Here is a 5,633-nt window from a genome sequence, read left to right as displayed (position 1 = left end):
CCACCCCGTTTTGGGGTTGTAAAGGGTGCCACAAGCATGTCATACCACGTGGCCTCAGGGCTGGAGGACCCTGCCTTGTGCTGTTTACCTGTCTGGATAGAGCCTGTCCCTATAGCATTTAGCCTCAGGAGCTTGGTTTCACCCATTTGCTTCTTCACACTCCTGCCAACACGTGTGGTGCGGCATTTAGTGTGGAGAGTCCGGAGTGGGAGGTGAGATTATCTGCGGGGACGCTGCTGTGTCAGCCTCTGACCCAGCTCCCTCTTGCTCCAAATAAGAGGAAGGGGCCGTGCAGGCAGGACCGTTCCAGTAATGCCTGGGAGATGCTGAGCACCAGTCCTGCCAGTTTTCTTGGAAGCAGGACAGCACCTAGGGGTAGCACTGGGTTTCTGTCGCCACACCTTGACAACACTGGGTATTTTGGGAAATTAAATACGGTTAGACATAGAAATTCATCAAGCTCTGCTTCCTCCACAGCAGGCAGCAAACCTTGGGGAGAGCATCTGTCTCCAGATACATCCACCCCAGAAGCAAGGTCCACATGCCCAGGGAAGGCTCTGAGCATGGGGGAAGGAGACACAGAGCAGCCTGGGGAGGTTTTTCTGCTGTGGGGAAGGGGTAAAGCCCTCCCTTCTCATCACTGGGAGCTGAGCAGACAAGCCAGTCTCCCAGCTTTTTCAGGGTGGGGCACATGCCCAAGCCTCCTCCTCACTCTTCTGCCTGCTGTAGCATGGGCTGGGCTGTGCTTAGCCCTCCTTCTCACCCACGTCGGTTCTGGGGAGGAGGGCAGCCTGCCTGCCGAAGGGAGAGGCAGGTCAGTGGCAGCATACAAGGCTTTCTGAGGACACAGGGCTCTGCAGCTCATCCTGGAGTTGGGCTTGTTCCAGGGACCAAGTCCTGGCCCTGGAGCTCCTGTGTTCACACTGTCAGGAGCCTGGGACTTGAACAAGGGGTCCTGGACCCCATCAGACCTACTGAGCAGCCTCAACCCATCATGAGACCCATCACCCTGCTGACAACAAATCAGGCAGTGGCCAAGCGACCGATGCACCGAGCAATGCCTCCACCCTTGCCTTCACCTCTGTGTCTCCATCCATCCATTGTAAAAGCTCCTGTGTGATGGGGAAGTGGGGGAGAGATGTCTTTCTACGCTGTTTGCATGCCCAGCTCCTAACAGAGCTCCTAACGAAAGCTCCTTGGCACCACAGTGAGTCAAAGGAACAGCATTTCTGGAGGAGTGAGCGACGTGGGAGCAGCCCTGGCTTTGCCCTGACAGGTTTCTGCATCGCATCGTGGAGAGGATGAGTGTTCACACCGGTTACAGCAGCAGAGCATGGCAGGGGCCTGGGAGAGGTGGGTGGGCAGGCTGGCCCTTCCTGGTGCCAGCATAAGGACATCCCTGGACCAGCTGGATGAAGCATCACCAAGACACCGAGTGCCAAGATGCAAAAAGCCCTCCAGGTCAGGGCAAGAAATCCTGGCATTGTTATTTTCATCTTAAGCTCTTGAATCACAAACACTGCATGACTCTCCCATGGTCAGACATGGGGAAGCAGTGGTAGAGCTGGATTTGAAGCCTCATCCAGACCACTCTCTCCCTAAGACCTTCATGGACCTCGTTCCCTTTCTGGTTTCATACAGTTGCTGAAGGTATCAGGCAATGGGTTGAAGACAGGGTTAAAACCCACAGGTGAGGAGGAAAAAGGTGGAATTTCCATTATTTGCGTGCACGGTGGGTTGCAGGTGCCAGTCTTGGTTTTTGGCTGTGACCATTTACGAAAGGAATGGAGTGAGTTAGCAGAGTTTAGTATTGAAGGGGCAGGAAGATGTTCAAGGAGTCATTGCAAAGAGGGAAACTGTGGGAAAATCAGGAAGAGGGAACAGAGTCACCCATAATGGGACAGAAAGGAGCAGCGCCATCCAATTTGATCCCCTCTTTCCTCCCTAGGACCTCTTAGGTGCCAAGAAAATAAGGTTCCCTGCATGCTGCCCAGGCCCAGCCCAAAATCAACCCAGCACTTTTGGGGACTTCCAAGAGCACCCCAGTTGTGGCCAAGGGAGGGACAGAGGGTCACACCCCACTTCTAAGCAGCCCATGGCCACAGGCTCTGGACTGAAACCTTGCAGGGCTTGGTACCAGCTTTGGGGTTGGGATGCAAATGTCCCCTCTTCTAGCACGGGCACCCCAGGAGCTGCTATTAGATGCACCAGAATTATCTTGCACAACCAAACCAAGGCAAGTCCCGGGCGTGGGAGCGAGCAGACGCTGGAGGCTGGCCAGGGCCCCCTGGCAGCCAGCAGAGCTCGGTGCGGCTGGCATCGGCAGCGAGGTCCTGCAGCCATCCTTCCCCGGGCTGCTTCCAGCCAAGCCATCTCATCCCTTGCACAGCTGCTGGTTTCCCCTCTGGGAATTGTTCCAGGAGCATAGGTTTGCTGCAGGCGGAGAGCATTTTTTGGCCAGTCCGGTGCCGCGCAGAGGCACCAGCTCCCTCTCGTGGGCTTAATCTGGTTCTCTGCGCTGGAAACCATCCAGAATTCCCCTGGTAAGTGGGGTTTGTTGTTGTTGTTGTTGTTGTTGTGTGTCCCCACCTCCCCCATAATTCAGAATATTCATTAGTGCACCAGGCATGGAAGTTTTATGGAAATAGGCCAATGTTCGTCAAGTTTCCTCTCATAGGTGGGGCTTTTTTGGTAGTTTTGCCACCCCCTTTTTATTTTTTTTTTTTTTTTTTTCATTTTCTCGCCAAGGCTGGGATTCAAAGCAACCAATTCAGGCATGTAAATGATAGGTCTCTCTGATTCACTTGCCCTGGGCCTCTGGAAAGAGTTGGGGGTCTCCATTCTCCACTGAGCCCTTCATGCATCATCTTCAATGCCTGTCCTAGGAGGGGGGAGTCACCCCAGAAGTGCTCACTATTCTGCAACTTAGGGTGCGGACACAGATCAAGGCATCCAGCATTTAGATATGTCAGTGAAGGCCACAGCATGAGGCCCCAAAGGCCATTTCAGTTCGTAATGGTTGAAACTGAGTATGTTGTAGAAAGAAAAGGAGAATAAAAACCAAAAAAAACCCTCTTTTGGTCTGTACCACAAACAAAAACATGGCTTGACCCCAAACATTGCCTGGGAAATGCTGTCATTTCAGCTTCTGGCTTTGATTTGAAAAACTCCTGGTTTCCTCAAAGAGCTGGAATTTCCCCCAGAGCTGAATTTCCCACAGCATTTCCACCCAGGCCCCCAGCAGGGAGGTGTAATGAGTCTGGAGAGGTGTTTGTCCGTCCTGCAGCACACCCTGGTACCTGCTGGGGACAGTCAGGTTCCTTTCCCCCTCTCCCTCTCCCCTGAGCTGCATGACCCAGCAGGTCTCACCAGCATCCCAATGATGCTGGCCACCTCACAGATGAGACACCGACCTCACCCCTCACCTCTTCTTGCAGAGAATTAGGTAACACCTCAGGGGGCTGTGCTTCAGAAAGGTGGTCTGGTGTTTTCCTGCCTGGCATGATACTCATCAGTGGTGTGGGTGGCCATGGGACAGATGGGGTGGCTGCAGGGAGGCTTGGCTGCCTTCATCTGCCATCACCACCCATGGGGACCCCTGCCCAGGGCACCGCTGCTCCCCTTTTTACAAGGTTTGATGTCTCCATCCCACTTCCAGCCTCCCCCCCAGCACTCCTCCAGCCTTGCCCACACACACAGCTTGGTGCAGGGCTAAATTTATCGCGTGGGTTTGGCTGTTGGAGGCTGTAAGCTGGTAGCTCTGATAGCCGAAGGGAAGGGTGACAACCACACACAGCGAGTCCAACTGTCCTACAGCCTGGATCCGAAGGAGCCACATCACAACTGCCCCCTGACGTCCATCCGATGACTCCCTTAGGTATTTAAACTGCTGGTTATTATCTGCCACCAGGCCTTTATTATGCCATTTGTAATTGTTTGTTGCTTCATCCCCATGCTCTGTTTGCCTGCCAGCCCTGGTCACTGAAAGGGCTCTGTGCTTTATGCTGCCTCTTCTAAGTGCTGAGCTTGGGCTCTTCTTTCTCCATGGACCTATCTCCATGCCTTGCACCAGGATCTGTTAATCCTTTTGGGGCACAACAGCCCTCTCCCCTCTCTCCCCATGTCTGGATGGTTGAGTATCCCCTCCACAAATGTCTGTGATAACTCCGTGCCGAGTCTCTGTAGCATCTTTCTCCCACACCCTGGACCATCTCCAGCTGAGTCGTCTCTTTTGCACTGTGCCATGCCCCGAACTGCTCGGGTGTTGCACCTGAGCCCTGCCCCTGTGCTGGCGAGAACAGAAAGGCTCCTTCACCTCTCTCCCACCTCTCCCATCACCATCGCATCTTTGACTGGGGTCGGAGAAGCTCAGTGCAGTCTGTAGTGATGATAACAACTAGTTCCTTTCCACCCAGCACACAACCCCTTTCTGTTTAGGGTCCTGTGAGCACCTTTCAAACCCAAGGGGTGAGTTCTGCCTTGCACAGTGATACAGCAAGGGGCACAGGCTCAGAGTAATTTTCTGGACGGCCTCATCCACAGGCTAATGATCTCCATCTCTCTGTGGTCCCAGTTGGCCCTAATTCCTGGTCAAAATTAGTGATTAGGAATCACACCCACCTCTTCTTCCTCCCTGCACAGCTCAGGTGCATTGGAGAGGACTAATTGCCACCAGGGTAGCTTTGCACCATGGGAGGAGGGCAGATTTCAACGTCCTTGAGCTGCAAGTGCCCTTTGGGCAAGGAAAATAATCCTTTGCTCTTCAACTATGCCCAGGATGATTTATTCCCTCTTATATTAGCCATGAGATACAAGAACGCTTTTCTGCAGCAAAGGCAGACCAAACCAAGCAAAAAAACAGCCAGTTTTGCTTTAAAGCAGCAAAAAAATACCCAACTGTGTTTTCCTGCAGGCTGTGGGGGACTCTGTCTCCGCTACGGCAGGATGTGTAAATCCAACACAATGAAATATTAATTATTAGAGTCTGTCCAACTGGGATTCCTCAGTACTTTCAGAGAGCTGAATAATTCCAGCACGCAGGAAAAAAAAAAAAACACCACACAAGTCCTTTTTTTATGAGAAAATATTGTGTGAGGAGTAAAATAGAGCTTTTGAGCATTCAAGCTGAGGGACAGGATGGGGCTTGGATTGCTTCAGGGCGAAAAATGCAAATTCCTAAATAGGGCACGAAGGAGATCACGGTCTAATGAAGAGGTAAAGGGAGGTGCATCACCCAGCATGGCTCCTTTGGCACGGATATCTGCCCTCGCAGCATGGCGTAACTGTGAGAAGGAGGGGGTAAGGGAAAGTAGAAGTTGATTAATAAAAGAGAGCGCACATCTCTGAAGACTCCCGTTATACAGCACTTCAGAAGAAGGCATTCATCCAGAGCAGCCACGGGCACTTGCCCAAGGCAGACGTGCTTGGCACGGCTCAAAGCCCCTTTTGTGCCTCTTGTTTACCAGGGTTGGGTTTGAAGCACAGCGCAGAGCATCATCCATCCCTTGGCTGAGCAATGTTTTGCAGATTTGGGACTTTGACCCAAGTTTAAGCTTTTCCCTGCTTTTGCCAGACCAAAACTCCTCCAAAAAGTGCTGCTTGGGAAGAGGGAGAGGCATTCAGCAGTATGTCTG

This window comes from Egretta garzetta, unplaced genomic scaffold (genome assembly GCF_000687185.1).
Source record: "Egretta garzetta isolate BGI_Z169 unplaced genomic scaffold, ASM68718v1 scaffold495, whole genome shotgun sequence".
NCBI classification, from domain to species: Eukaryota; Metazoa; Chordata; class Aves; order Pelecaniformes; family Ardeidae; genus Egretta; species Egretta garzetta.
This window is presented reverse-complemented; position numbering follows the sequence as displayed.